The sequence below is a fragment of the Schistocerca americana genome, chromosome 2 (genome assembly GCF_021461395.2).
Source record: "Schistocerca americana isolate TAMUIC-IGC-003095 chromosome 2, iqSchAmer2.1, whole genome shotgun sequence".
NCBI classification, from domain to species: Eukaryota; Metazoa; Arthropoda; class Insecta; order Orthoptera; family Acrididae; genus Schistocerca; species Schistocerca americana.
Window position 1 is genome coordinate 636,860,802 of NC_060120.1, and position 13,314 is coordinate 636,874,115.

The following is a 13,314-nucleotide window of genomic DNA, read 5'->3' on the forward strand; positions in this document are numbered from 1 at the left end:
AGGTTGCCACCGGTGCCTTCATCTTAGCCTTTGAGGATGACACATTACCCAAGAAGGTAAAGGTGATGGTCTACTGCTGTGATGTCAAGACATATGTCCCTCCCCAGATGCGGTGCTTTAAGTGCTGGAAATTTGGTCATATGTCTTCCTGCTGTACGTCCAGCACCACCTGTCAGGATTGTGGGCGTCCTTCCCATCCCAATACTCCATGTGCCCCACCTCCCATCTGTGCCAAGGACTGTGGGATTCTTCAGAGAGAACGGAAGATAATGGAATATAAGACCCTGGATCACCTGACCTACACTGAGGCTAACCGAAAATATGAGAGGCTCTGTCCTGTGTGCATGACATCAACGTATGCCACCGCTACGACAACGGTTCTACCATCTCCCATTTTGCCATGTACAGTTGGGTCTCAGAGCCGTCAGACTCCACCTGCCCCCCTGATGGTGGGGGCACGTCCCCCTCTGTTGCTCCTGCACCACCTACCTTGGGACCAACACCCAACCCCCCCCCCCCCCCCAGCCATCAGGGACATCTATCCCCATGTCTCAGCCAGAGAAGTGGTAGTCTTCTTTGGCTCCTCTCGCCAGGAAGGGGTCCCTTGGGTCACACCCTTCCCAGTTTCCGTCCAGTAGAAAAGCGGATACCCACCAGTGGCTGAAGCAACCACAGGTAACTAGTTGTAGGGCTTCACGGTCCTCCTCAGTCCCTGAGACTGACCCAGTGAAGCCCTCCCAGTCAGAAACATCGAAGGAACAGTGAGAGAAACCAAAAAAGGAGAAGGCACTCTAGAATCCAGACATTGCGGTGGCACCCATACCACTGCTACCTATAAGCTCTGCATCTGAGGATGTGGAGGAGATTCTGGCGTCTGGTGAGGACATAGTTCTCGCCGGACCCTCAGTGACAATGGATGTCGATTGCACAGGTACTGAATCGGTGGCAGCAGCTGACCCTGAGGCGTAGCCTGCCTCCTTGAGCGCTTCATGCCTTCCCAGCCTAACAATGACGTCATCCTCCAGTGGAATTGCGGCGATATTTTCCACCACCTGGCTGAGCTATGGCAATTGTTATACTTTACACCTGCTTTCTGCAACACCTCCAGGAAACCTGGTTCCCAGCAATGTGAACCCCTGCCCTCCACGGCTGTAGGGGATAGTACAAGAACCGTAGCGATTATAATAGGGTGTTAGGTGGCGCTTGCGTCTACGTCTTGAACTAGGTGTGTAGTGAACCTGTACCCCTTCAAACTCCTCTTGAAGCTGTGGCGTCAGGATAAGGACGACGCAGAACATAACTGTCTGCAACTTATGTCTTCCTCCAGATGGTGCAGTGCCCCTGAACTTGTTCCATCATCTTTCGGGCGTGCACTCGGGACAGCGACAATTCTTCTTGCGATATTTCGGCAGGAAACCTCCCAGCCATCTTCAAGGCGAGTCGGAGACTGAGTTCATAGCGTTTGCGCGTGCCTATTTATACGGAGAGTCACGTGATACAAAGCTGCTGAGGATTGAAAGCGCATGCGTCAAAGATATCAAAGTCCACTACTGCGCTAGTCATAGATAAGATGTATATAGCAAAGATAAACATATAAGCGCAGAGTGCAAACAAAATAGTGCTGCTGCGAATCCACCGTGCTTGTAAATAAACAATTAATCTTTAAAAGTGGTAACATCTGTCGGAAGTGAAGATGCAGAAATTCTTTCCGAATGAAGGTGTGAAATAGCGGTTTCCAAGCATTGTCAAGATGAAATCCTTCGTCACGGTTTAGCAGGTTGTCGGCTAGTTGTATTTCTACAGCTTCCTTAACAACTGAGTCCCAGAAAGATGAAGCAGTAGTTAAAATCTTAACATCTTTATAATACATGGCATGGCCAGTAGAAATGCAATGTTCGGCAACTGCAGATTCATACTGTGGCCCCATGGAGAGGATAAACTGATAGAGTTTTTGGAACATCTCAGTTCCATTCACGGAAACATCAAGTTCACTATGGAGCGAGAGAAGAATGGCTGTTTACCGTTTCTGGATGTGCTGGTTCGCCGGAAAGAAGATGGATTCCTAGGTCATTGCGTATACCGTAAGCCCACACACACAGACCTGTATTTGCAGGCGTCTAGCTGCCACCATCCGTCCCAAATTATGAGTGTTCTGAAAACTTTGGTCCACAGGGCTCATGTAGTGTCTGATGTTGACAGCCTTCAGGATGAGCTTGTACACCTGGAGGCAGTTTTTAGGAGAAATGGCTATTCGCAACAGCAGATTAAGAAAGCCCTGCAAATAAAAACTGCAGAAAAATCACAGGAAGAGGATGAGGAAGTGGAAAGGGAAGTGAAATCTACAGCCTTTCTCCCATATGTGGGTAATGTTTCTTCTAAAATCGCTAGAATCTTGAAGAAACATAAAGTGGATGTGATATTCCGCCCACCAGCTAAGACTGCAGCCTTGTTAGGATCCGTTAAGGATGATCTCCTCTAGCGAAAGGCGGGAGTTTATGTAACGATGCGTCGAACACCAGCGGTACACACGTCTTCTTCAATCCAACAAATCAGCAGTTGCCGAACATTGCATTTCTACTGGCCATGCCATGTATTATAAAGATGTTAAGATGATAACTACTGCTTCATCTTTCTGGGACTCAGTTGTTAAGGAAGCTGTAGAAATACAACTAGCCGACAACCTGCTAAACCATGACGAAGGATTTCATCTTGACAATGCTTGGAAACCGCTATTTCACACCTTCGTTTGGAAAGAATTTCTGCATCTTCGCTTCCGACAGATGTTACCACTTTTAAAGATTAATTATTTATTTACAAGCACGGTGGATTCACAGCAGCACTATTTTGTTTGCACTCTGCGCTTATATGTATATCTTTGCTATATACATCTTATCTATGACTAGCGCAGTAGTGGCGACTTTGATATCTTTGACGCATGCGCTTTCAATCCTCAGCAGCTTTGTATCACGTGACTCTCCGTATAAATAGGCACGCGCAAACGCTATGAACTCAGTCTCCGACTCGCCTTGAAGATGGCTGGGAGGTTTCCTGCCGAAATATCGCAAGAAGAATTGTCGCTGTCCCGAGTGCACGCCCGAAAGATGATGCAACATTATGTCCGCCGGAAAAACTTCAAGAATCCATAAACCTTTCCTACTTCTGGGAGATTTTAACGCCCAACCCCTTGTGGGGTAGTACCATGCTTACTGTTCCATGATTACTCTGCCTCTTAAATAGTGGGGCCACCACAGATTCCAGTGTGGCTAATGGTAGTTACTTGACCATTGGTTTATCAATCTGCAGCCCAGGACTCCTCCCATCTATCCACTGGAGAGCACATGACGACCTGTGTGGGAGTGACCACCTCCCCATCTTCATCTTCCTGTCACTCCCCCGGCATCATGCCCATGGACGCCTACCCAGATGGGCTTTAGACAAGGCAGACTGGGAAGCCTTCACCTCTGCAGTCACTGTTGACTCTCCCACACATGGTGCCATCGATGTTGTGGTTGACCAGGCCACCACAACGGTCGTTTCTGCGGCGAAAAATGCGATCCCTCGTTCCCTGGCGAAAGACAGTCCCGTGGTGTTCGTCGGAAGTCGCTGAGGCCATTAAAGAGCGTCGGCGAGCTCTACAGCGACATAAGCGGCACCCTTCCCTAGAGCACCCTATAGCCTTTAAATGGCTCCATTCCCGCGTTCGCTAGCTTATAAAAAGATGAAAACAGGAGTGTTGGGAGAGGTATGTCTCGACCATAGTATGCCATACGTCACCTTCCCAGGTCTGGATCAAGATCAGACGTCTTTTCGGGTACTAGACCCCAATGGGTGTCCCTGATGTTCACATCAATGGCGTGTTGTCTACCGACGCAAACGCAATTGCCGACCACTTCGCTGAGCACTGTGCTCGCGCCTCTGCGTCGCAGAATTATCCCCCAGCCTTTCGCATCCTCAAACAGCAGATGGAAGGGAGGGTTTTCTCGTCCACTCCACTCCACAGTGAACCCTATAATGCCCCATTTACAGAGTGGGAGCTCCTTAGCGCCCTTGCATGTTGCTCCCACCCACCTCCTATGCTGGATTGGATCCATCGTCAGATGATTTAACATCTCTCGCCTGACTACAAGCGGCATCTCGTCGTCGTCTTCAACCGGATCTGTTGCGATGGCGTCTTTCCATCGCAGTGGCGTGAGATCACCATCATTCTGGTGCTCTAACCCGGTAAGAATCCGATGGACGTGGATAGCTATTAGCCCATTAGCCTCACCAATGTTCTTTGTAAGCTGCTGTAACGTATTGTGTATTAGCGATTGAGTTGGGTCCTGGAGTCACGTAGCCTCCTGGCCCCATGTCAGGGTGGCTTCTGCCAGGGTCGCTCTACCACTGATAATCTGGTATCCCTCGAGTCTGCCAACCGAATGGCCTTTTCCAGACGTCAACACCTGGTTGCCGTCTTTTTTGACTTATGTAAAGCGTACGACACGACCTGGCGACATCATATCCTTGAGATGTTGTATGAGTGGGGTCTCCGTGGCCCACTCCCGATTTTTATCCAAAACTCCCTGTTGCTTCGTGCTTTCCCTGTCCAAGTTGGTGCCTGCCATAGTTCCCCCCATATCCAGGAGAATGGAGTGCCGCAGGGCTCTGTATTGAGTGTCTATCTCTTTTTAGTGGCCATTAACGGTCTAGCAGCAGTTGAAGGGCCTTCAGTCTCACCATTTCTGTATGCAGACGATTTCTGCATTTCGTACTGCTGTTCCAGTACTGGCATCACTGAGCGGCGCCTACGGGGAGCCATCCACAAGGCGCAGTCATGGGCTCTAGCCCACGGCTTCCAGTTTTCAGCCGCAAAGTCGTGTGTCATGCACTTCTGTCGGCGTCGTACCGTTCATCCGAATCCAGAACTTCACCTTCATGACAATCCATTCACTGTAGTGAAGACATATCGATTCTTAGGACTGGTTTTCGACGCTCGATTGACTTGGCTTCCTCACCTTCGTCAGCTTAAGCCGAAGTGCTGGCAGCACCTCAATGCTCTCCATTGCCTGGGCAACACCAATCGGGGCGCAGATCGCTCTACGCTGCTGCAACTCTACAGTCCTTGTCCAATCCAGAATTGACTGTGGGAGTGTAGTTTATGGTTCGGCAGCGCCATCAGCGTTGCATTTACTCCACCCTTTGCACCACTGCGAGTTTCGACTAGCGACAGGAGCTTTTAGGACGAGTCCGATGACCAGTGTACTGGTGGAAGCTGGGGTCCCTCCATTGCAAATCAGACGTGCACAAATTCTCGCCAGTTACGCTGCACACATTCGTAGTTCTCCTGAGCATCCGAATTACCGTGTCCTTCCCCCGCCCGCGGCAGTCCATCTTGCGCATCGGCGCCCAGGTCAGGGCTAAAGATTGCGGTTCGCTTGCGATGCCTTCTCTCCGAACTGGAGACCTTCCCTTTACCACCTCGACTTGCGGTCCGTTCACGTACGCCCCATGGTGTACGCCCCAGCAGCAGCTTTGTCTGGACCTTTTGCATGGTCCTAAGGACTCCGTTAACCCCGCCACTCTCCGCTGTCACTTCCTCTCGATTCTTGACGTGTTCCGGGTCTCTGACGTGGTTGACACTGTAAGGGATCCGTGATTCTTGACGTGTTCCGGGGCTCTGATGTGGTTGACACTGTAAGGGATCCGTGATCCCACAAGCATAGATGCTAGTATCCGACGCCAAGGTCGACAGTAGACAGGAGTAGATTGTCGAGCACTGCAGGAGGCAGTGAGACGAGTGTTGAGTGCAGAGTAGTACTGGAGAGTGTCGAGTGAGAAGTAGTGCAGGAGAGACGGGCAAGAATGGTGGTCGAGTGAGTTGTAAACGGTAAAATTCACCGGAGTATGACGAGTGAGCACGTCCTCCTAATCGTCGTGGGGTTGACCCTCACTAATTCCGATTCGCGAGTGATATGAAACAGAAAGTGACAAGTGCCGAATTACATGTTTCGCATCAACCGCGTCGGCCAGCAACAATCATGGACTGCAGTGAGGATTGATGTGAATGTTAACCATCAGCATAGCGTGTGACGAAGTACTGAAAATCAGCAACCAATAAAAGGATATAACTGTAATTAGACGTGTAAGGCAAAGGTAGCAACTGCATCAGTATTTGTGTGTTAGTAGGAAATATATATCAGTTTGTACATCGCAACCTTTATGGTCCTTAATAATAGACAAACTTTCAATCATTCCACTATTCAGTTGCAAAACAGCCGCACTCGGTTGAAGTATCCCCGAAACCACACAGAAAAACCGATAGCCTTTCATCCATTAAGCACACGGTCATATAATCATAATAATTAACTGTTTGGCGGCTTCGATAAATTACACAAAATCCCAATTAAGGAATTAAATGGGAGTGTTTCATCTTGGCTCCCGTGAAAAGGACAGTTGCAATCTTCGGATGCGAACAATGGTTTATTGACCTCAATTTTTCGTTTCAGTGGAATGACATTTGCAATTATCGAACAATTTTAGTGCAAGAGCAATCCGGTATTGTCATTACCGTGACTAAAATTACAGTATTCCAACTAGAAACATTATAATGTAATGGATTTATGGTGAAATTAGAAATCGCGGGAAAGAAGCACATTATTGCGACAATTAAGTGCAAAAGTGACTGAGAAACAGTAAACCATTTGTTTTTATGAGTTCAAGTGACAAAAGCAGTGTTAATAAACAATATATTGAAGTATGGACACGAGAACCTGCGTGAATTGCTGTAGAATTCATATTCTAAGAAAAGGCGCGTTTGTGCATAATCGCGAGTGAACCAGCCTAAATTCCGTTGCGGAAGTATCAGGAACTTGTTTTCAAGTGACTTTGTATCCGAAATTGTGTTTTGAACGGTGTAAATCGCTCATTTTGATGTGGACCCATAAACTGTTACCGCATTTGCGAGTGTTGACTGGCGAAATTGTTGTATGACGTCACCCAGACTCTGTGAGCGGCTAACCAAAACATCTGAAGCAGTGAAGAAGTTCCACACGCCGCGACAGCAAGGTTTTGGGTAGCGGAGATGTACCACACTGACAGTGACTACAGCGGAGCCAAGTGGCTGAAGTAGAAACAACGACTACGCGGAGTTCGACATCTAGTGGCGTACCCCCCGAAGTATACGACGCCTGCGCCATCTACCCGCCTATCAACGAAATACGTGACCGCAGCTCCATCCCGTCGCCAACCACCGAACTACGAGACTGCGTCAGCGCGAGTCGTCACGGACGTAAGCAGTGCACACGGCACCACACCAGCTACAACGACGCTAAGCCCGACAGCCGCCGCGCCGGAGGAGCCAACGCCAACACGAATAGTAGCGCGACTTCAAACGTCAAAACATCGTGACTTCGACGAGCGTCGAGGGGTGAGTGAGGGCGATTTGCTGGCGCTAGACTAATTAATATTGCACTATCTTCACAGTGCAGAAGGAACTTCAAATTAAATTTGTCAATTGCAGAAAAAATAAAAACAATATTTTGTTAACATTTCTTTGCGAATTTGCTCTGAAGCATGGTATGCTAATATGCTCGTGTATTCATGCAATACAGCACAGAACAGTGTCTCATTTGCATTTTTTATTGTAAACTACATGTTTATATGTCTTCTAACTTATGTGTATAAATGCAGTCACTGATGTTTGATGTGGATAGGATTCTGTAATTTATGGTGTTCAACGGAGAGGTCTATTTTGCCAGTCTGGGTTAACTGAATACACTGAAGGATTATTTCGTTATTAGTTAATTAGTGAGTGTTTGCGTTACTAGGAGGTTATTATTATTTTTTTCTTGTCTATACATAGTGAATAGTTGAGAATGGATTCAGAATTGAAAGAAAAGGTTATGGAGAAGGTGATTAGAAAAATGGATATAGTTCAGGATGACAAGGATGAGTCAGGGTTTGGTAGTAGTGGAATGTCAATGGATAGCCCATTGGGTCATTCAACCAGTTATCCTGAGACACCGGTAAAACCAATTAGAAAGGAACTGAGTCTTGAGGATGGAGAATCGCAGTCAGTAATACTTAAGGTGCTCCAAGAAATCAACAAGCATACGGGAGAGATGCTCCAAGAAATCAACAAGCGAATAGAAGGGGGGAATGACGAAATCAAGAAAGAAAACAAAGAAATCAAGAAAAGTATAGCAAAAAGTATAGCAGAGATGTCCCAAGTATACCAAGAAAATTTAAGGAAAGGACTGCAGGAATTCCAGGAACAGATGATAATAACTCTTCAGGAGAGAGATGACAAGCTACAGGTGAAGGTAGACCAACTCCGAGAAGAGATGAACGATTTGAAGACAGAGATAATTGGAAAAGCTGAGGGAGATGTTAAGGGTGTCAAAACTGAATTAGAAGGGAGACTGCAGAAAATGGAAACACAACAACACCAGCAGATTAAAGACGTGGTACAAGTACAGCAGCTGTGCCAGGTTAATATTGGTAAATTGGGAAATAGGCAAGTGAAACTGGAGGAGGCTGTGGAACATATAGTCACAAGTGAGATCAAACAGCTGCAGGAGGGAGTCCAACAGCTAGAAACTAAAACTGAAGAGATTGATAGGAAGATAAATAGTGCCACCTTAACAGTAGGGGAGGGCAACTTCATTACACTAGTAAATGCTGATAATAGGTATACGCAGACCGACATGGGGCAAAAATATAAACCCAAAGGGGCATTACATCCAATGATATTTACTATGTGGTTACAAGGAGTTTTCCCAGCACACTTAACGAGATGCAGATAAAATTCAGTTCGCAATAGACAGAATAGAAGGTGAAGCTTTCACCTGGGGCGTTAGGAAGAAAGAAGAAGTTACCAGCTACAGTCAATTTGAGGAAGAGTTTTTAAAGAAATACTGGTCCAAAAGTCACCAATGTGCAACACTTGAAGATTTACTGCATCACAAGTCCCTTGACACCTGGAGAGGTAGCTTGAGAGAATTTGCTGAGCATCTGTGAGAGTTGAATGAAACATTGGAGCAGCCATTGAATGACGACATAATGATATCAGCAATTAAAAGGAGGTTAAGTCGCAGGATGCAAGAAAACTTATCCAGAAGCCTGATTAAAGATAAAGATACTTTAATGAAAGTATTGGAGCAATTATAAACTATTCGTGCACAGGAAAACAATCAGATGCGTGATCAGAACCAAGATGGAAATAAATACCATCAAAGTCATTTTAATGGCCCACCAAATTGCAGAGGTAGAGGTGGGGGTAATGGATATAGGAACCATGCCAATGGTCGACAGTTTCACCACAATCATGGGAGAGATGATGATGATAATGACAGGAATTCTGAGAGGGGAGAAAATAGACGAAGGGATTATAAGGTACGAATTGAAGAAAGTTAGGTGTAGGGAACAAGCAACTTTTTTGCTGGTATACCAAGTGGCGACTGGTACACTCTCAGCTGGGTGAGACTTTATTTCTTATTTCAAGTTTCACTCCTCTATCATCTTTCTCTATCCTTAGGTTAAGAAAGTTAGTGTGTAGTAGTTAGGATTGGTAGTCGTCATCCAGTCAGGAACCATCTAGCAGATTTATAGTTGACTTAAAATAAGGATAAGTAGTTACTGTTGATGTGGAGTGTGACATGTCAAAGAATCAATAAGTTAAAAATCAGTTTAGTGTCAGTACATTACAAAATTAATAGTGCCAGAAGTAATAAAAGGAGAACCAGATCAGAAATTTAATGTTTATAAAATGTGGTGGGAAGCTAATTGGTCAAACAAGAGTTTGTGTAATCTTACAGAGTTGTTTTATGAGGCATAAAAAGGTCAAGCAATTGTAAGAGAATGAAGTAATGTATCAGCTTGTAAGTAGATGATCATATAAAGAAACAAATGCAGATAGTTGTTCGAATAAATTATGTGACATATGATGAACGGAGAGGCCAAGGAGCCTGTAGTAATATTTTTATGTAGTTATTGCAGCAAATATGGAGGGTTGATGTAGTTTGAAGATGTATATTTATTTGCAGTTGAAGTTGCTGTTAAATTGTGGGAGTTATGTGTAACGAAGTGTATTGAGTATGAGATGATTGAAGTATGTCATTTAGCACATGAGCAATATCTGTTTGCAAGTTGTTTGTAGGTATACATGTTGATCTGAGGTATGCTGATAAAACAGATAGTGTAACTCATGGGTAATGAGTAATTCATGTATCCAATTAGCTATCAGAGTCTATTACGGTTATACTTAGGTCAAACTTTAGAAGCAAAATTCTGGCACTGTGTATGAATAATAAATATCCATATAGCAGATTTGAATTAATGTCAATATAATAGGAAATATTGTACCTCTCATCTAAGCTTTAGTGATAACAATTCACATATGGCAGTAATGTTTGGCAAAATGAAATGATCAGTAGTTTAAAATTTTTCATTGGATGACCACATTAGTTATAGTGATGCAAATAGTTATGTAAGACATATCCGATGGCTGATGGTCACGTAGGCTTTGCGTATGTTCATGGCGGACATATTGAACAGCACTTCTTGCCAGATGGCATCAGTGTTTTCACTGCAGAGCTGGCAGCCATGTCTTGTGCTCTTGGCCGTCCGCGGTGGCCGAGCCGTTCTAGGCGCTCCAGTCCGGAACCGCGCGACTGCTACGGTCGCCGGTTCGAATCCTGCCTCGGGCATGGATGTGTGTGGTGTCCTTAGGTTAGTTAGGTGTAAGTAGTTCTAAGTTCTAGGGGACTGATGACCTCAGATGTTAAGTCCCATAGTGCTCAGAGCCATTTTTTCGTGCTATTGAGCACATGCACTCGTGCCCTGGCGAGTCATTTCTCCTGTGTGCTGACTCACTGAGCAGCCTACAAGCTATCGACCAGTGCTACCGTCGCCATCCTCTTGTAGCACCCATCCAGGAGTCCATCTATGCTCTGGAACAGTCCCAACGTTCAGTGGTGTTTGTGTGGATCCCATTGGCACGTCGGAATCCCAGGCGACGAACTTGCCGACAGGCTGGCCCAACAGGCGACGCGGAAACAGCTTCTAGAGATGGGCATCTCCGAAGCTGACCTGCGTTCTGTCTTACACCGCAGGGTATTCTGGCTTTGGGAGACGGAATGGCATAACAGTACGCACAACAAACTGCATATCATTAAGGAGACTATCACTGTGTGGAAGTCTTCCATGCGATCCTCTAGCAGTTGTTCTCTGCCGGCTCTGCATTGGCCATACGTGGCTAATGCATGGTTACCTACTCCATCGTGAGCACTCACTTCTGTGTCGCTGTGGCTCCCAAATGACAGTCGTCCACCTCTTGCTGGAATGCCCACTTTTAGCTGCTCTTCGGCGGACTTTTAACTTTCCCAGCACCCTAACTTCGGTGTTGGGCGACAATGCTTCAACAGCAGCTTCAGTTTTTCGTTTTATTTGTGAGGGTGGGTTTTATAATTTGATCTGAGTTTTCGCGATTGTCCTTTGTCGCTCTGTGTCCTTCACCCTAGTGCTTTTAGGGTGTACGTTTTAATGTGTTGCGGAGTGGCGAGCTTCTCCTTTTTATGCTCGTGGTCAGCCAGCCACAGTCATCTGCTTTCTTGTGTTACTCTTCTCTAACTGTTTCTTGGGTCTCTCTGTTGTTTCCTTGTCCTCTTTCGTTCCTTTTGGTGTTCGTTGAATTTCCTTCGTTCTTGTGGTTTTTCCTTTCTTTCCGTTTTATGTTATATGTCTTACCTGTTTTATTCTCACACTTGCGGCGTTGTTTTAATAGTAACAAGGGACAGATGACCTCGTAGTTTGGTCCTTTCCTCTCTCTTTTATACCAACCAACCAACCACACTAGTTCCCCCCATGCCTAACGGTCTGTGGTACCATAAGCTACAACTCTCGTTCACTTTTGATGTTTCTGTAGGGGACGCTGACCAACGCTCAGTACATGCAAAATGTTTTAGAGCCGTTTTTTTTTGCCATTATTGCAACAGGAAGGTGATGTGTTGTTGCATTATGATAATGCTCGCCTACACGCTGGCCGTGAAACTCAACGTGCTCTTAAAGACTTTCAGAAACTTCTCCGGCCAGCACGATCCCCAGGACTTGTCTCCAATCGAATACATGTTGTATATGTTAAAGCGAGAAGTGACTCATGCGATTCTTTAACCAACAGCTCTTACAGAATTACGTGAACAGGTCGAGCAGGTGTGGCATGACGTAACCCACGACAGTATTCGGCATCTGTACGCCGGACTGGAATGCAGAGTCAGTGCCTGCATTGCCGCCGTCGAGGCTACACTACGTACTAATATGGATGTTTCAGTATGGGTCCATACCTGGTACCTCAGAATCATTTGCGCTATTGATCTGTAAAGTAATAATTTCATGTAGTCCATATGCACTGTTGCAAAAACAAATCTTGAGTAAACTGGAACCTTCGAAGAGGATGTACTAATTTTTGTTTCTGGTAGTGTAGTTTGGGACGATTGTATGGAATAGGAACTTACTATTTCACTTCATAAAACATTTGGTCTACGCCCATGGCATTAAGCACTCCGTCTTCAGGCCACGAGTGGTCTACCAGGACCATCCGACCGCCGTGTCATCCTCATTGGAGGATTGGGATAGGAGGGGCTCGTTTATGAATACAGGCTGAAGAATAAATATTTTATGCACACCACTCTCCAGGTCGTTATGATGGTATTCTTGACCGAAGCCGCTACTATTCGGTCGAGTAGCTCCTCAATTGGCAACACGAGGCTGAGTGCACCCCGCATGATGGCCCGGATGGTCACCCACCCAAGTGCCGACCACGCCCGACAGCGCTTAACTTCGGTGATCTCACGGGAACCGGTGTATCCACTGCGGCAAGGCCGTTGCCCCCATGGCATTAGCAGATGGGTAACTGAGGCGCTTGTTTGCTACTTGATGGCGGCAACAAAGCCAATGCACTTCTCCACTTCACATCGTCTTTTTTCCACCAGGTACGAGTACCCTCCAACAAACATGACAAAAATGGTTCAAATGGCTCTCAGCACTATGGGACTTAACTTCTAAGGCCATCAGTCCCCTAGGACTTAGAACTACTTAAACCTAACTAACATAAGGACATCACACACATCCATGCCCGAGGCAAGATTCGAACCTGCGACCGTAGCGGTCATGCGGTTCCAGACTGTAGCGCCTAGAACCGCACGGCCACCCCGGCCAGCACAAACATGACAGTTAACTAAGCTGTATACATAGTGGCGACCTGGATGTGATTAATACCTTTGTTATTTCTTTGGCGATGGGCTCGTTTATGAATACAGGCTGAAGAATAAATATTTTATG

The 13,314-nt window shown here is 46.1% G+C and overlaps 1 protein-coding gene across 1 annotated transcript in view; it reads right to left on the reverse strand.

The window, feature by feature from the left end:
* The window catches only part of LOC124595738, a 191,766-nt gene that overhangs the window by 79,723 nt on the left and 98,729 nt on the right, over positions 1-13,314 (reverse strand). The window lies entirely within an intron of this gene.